We start from the raw sequence: 2,500 nt of genomic DNA, 5'->3' as shown, positions 1-2,500 counted from the left end.
GGGAGAGGGAGAGACAGAGAGAGGGAGGGTGAAAGAGAGGGATAGAGGGGGAGAGGGAGGGACAGAGAGAGGGAGGGAGAGATGGAGAAAGTTGGAAGAGAGGGAGGGAGAAAGGGGGAGAGGGAGGGACAGAGAGAGGGAGGGAGAGATGGAGTAAGGTGCGGGAGAAAGAGGGAGAGAGAAGGAGACAGAGAGAGGGAGAGAGAAGGAGACAGAGAGAGGGAGGGAGAGATGGAGTAAGGGGGGGAGAGAGAGGGAGAGAGGAGGAGACAGAGAGAGGGAGAGAGGAGGAGACAGAGAGAGGGAGGGAGAGATGGAGTAAGGGGGGGAGAGAGAGGGAGAGAGGAGGAGACAGAGAGAGGGAGAGAGGAGGAGACAGGAGAGAGGGAGGGAGAGATGGAGTAAGGGGGGAGAGAGAGGGAGAGAGGAGGAGACAGAGAGAGGGAGAGAGGAGGAGACAGAGAGAGGGAGGGAGAGAGAGATGGAGTAAGGGGGGGAGAGAGAGGGAGAGAGGAGGAGACAGAGAGAGGGAGAGAGGAGGAGACAGAGAGAGGGAGGGAGAGATGGAGTAAGGGGGGGGAGAGAGAGGGAGAGGGAGGAGACAGAGAGAGGGAGAGAGGAGGAGACAGAGAGAGGGAGGGAGAGATGGAGTAAGGGGGGGAGAGAGAGGGAGAGAGAGGAGGAGACAGAGAGAGGGAGAGAGGAGGAGACAGAGAGAGGGAGGGAGAGATGGAGTAAGGGGGGGAGAGAGAGGGAGAGAGGAGGAGACAGAGAGAGGGAGAGAGGAGGAGACAGAGAGAGGGAGAGAGGGAGGAGACAGAGAGAGGGAGGGAGAGATGGAGTAAGGGGGGAGGGAGAGAGAGGGAGAGAGGAGGAGACAGAGAGAGGGAGCGAGGAGGAGACAGAGAGAGGGAGGAGTGCAGGAGGTAGAGAGAGGGAGGGAGTGCAGGAGGTAGAGAGAGGGAGGGGAGTGCAGGAGGTAGAGAGAGGGAGGGAGTGCAGGAGGAGAGAGAGGGAGGGAGTGCAGGAGGTCGAGAGAGGGAGGGAGTGCAGGAGGTAGAGAGAGGGAGGGAGTGCAGGAGGTAGAGAGAGTTCTACTTGTTTTCCTTCAGAGCTTCTTTATGGTCAGATCTACAGATGGAGACGTCCCAGACAGATTGAGGAGGGTTGAAATAACAAAGGAAACCTCAACATGTTTTTATTTCCTGTATCGTACGTACAGTTGTACGGCTGTGGGTGACTCAAACACTTCTGTTAGTGTTCTCCGACCGTATAACCCCGGCAGACACTTACTTGGCGGTGTGTGTATCCGTGGTTGGCTCCTTTTTGAACTGCCAATCACAGCCTTGGGTTTGCTTCTCTCTCATTTGTTTGTTTGGCTTCCCATTATATAGCTGTCTCATTTTGTGCCTTTGGCATGTTAACCTACACCGTGTGATCCTTATACACAGAAACCAGAGGGCTTACGGTTTGTATGTTTTTAAAGAAAAGCAAGAGAGGGATGGTTGAGGTGGTGAGAGAGGGAGGAGGGATGGAGGGAGGGAGGGAGGGAGGAGGGGAGGGAGGGAGGGAGGGAGGAGGGAGAGAGGGAGGGAGGGAGGGAGGAATGGAGGGAGGGAGGGAGGGAGGGAGGAGGGGAGGGAGGGGGGGAGGGAGGGAGAGAGGAGGGAGGAGGGGAGGGAGGGAGGGGGGAGGGAGGAGGGAGGGAGGAGGGAGGGAGGAGGGGAGGGAGGGATGGATGGATGGAGGGAGGGGGGAGGGATGGAGGGAGGGGAGGGAGGAGGGAGGGAGAGAGGAGGGAGGAGGGGAGGGAGGGAGGAGGAGGGGAGGGAGGGGGGAGGGGAGGGAGGAGGGGAGGAGGGGAGGGAGGGAGGGATGGAGGGAGGGAGGGAGGGGGGAGGGATGGAGGGAGGGAGGAGGGAGGGAGAGAGGAGGGAGGAGGGGAGGGAGGGGGGAGGGAGGGAGGAGGGAGGGAGGAGGGGAGGGAGGAGGAGGGGGGAGGAGGGAGGGAGGAGGGGAGGAGGGAGGGATGGAGGGAGGGGGAGGAGGGAGGGGAGGGAGAAAGCGAGGGCTGTCAAAAATGGAGCGAGGTTCCTTGATAAAAACCACTCCAGGTTTCTGGTTCCTGCCTTATCAATGGGAATGAGAGATAGATACTACAGCACTATGGTTAGTCATTTTGTTGGTTGTCTTTGATTAATTGCCTTAAAGAATGTAACATAGAAAACGTGTGCTGAACATAACCAAGGCCTGATTGTGGTTATAATCTCTAAAAAGGATTGTTGTCTGTGTGCCCACTTCACCTATATAACAAACCAACACTTCTCCTATATAACAAACCAACACTTCCCCTATATAACAAACCAACACTTCCCCTATATAACAAACCAACACTTCACCTATATAACAAACCAACACTTCACCTATATAACAAACCAACACTTCCCCTATATAACAAACCAACACTTCCCCTATATAACAAACCAACACTTCTCCTATA

Source organism: Oncorhynchus kisutch, unplaced genomic scaffold (assembly GCF_002021735.2).
Source record: "Oncorhynchus kisutch isolate 150728-3 unplaced genomic scaffold, Okis_V2 scaffold3643, whole genome shotgun sequence".
Classification (NCBI taxonomy): domain Eukaryota; kingdom Metazoa; phylum Chordata; class Actinopteri; order Salmoniformes; family Salmonidae; genus Oncorhynchus; species Oncorhynchus kisutch.
The sequence above is the reverse complement of the archived record's forward strand: the minus strand, read 5'-3'. Positions refer to the sequence as shown.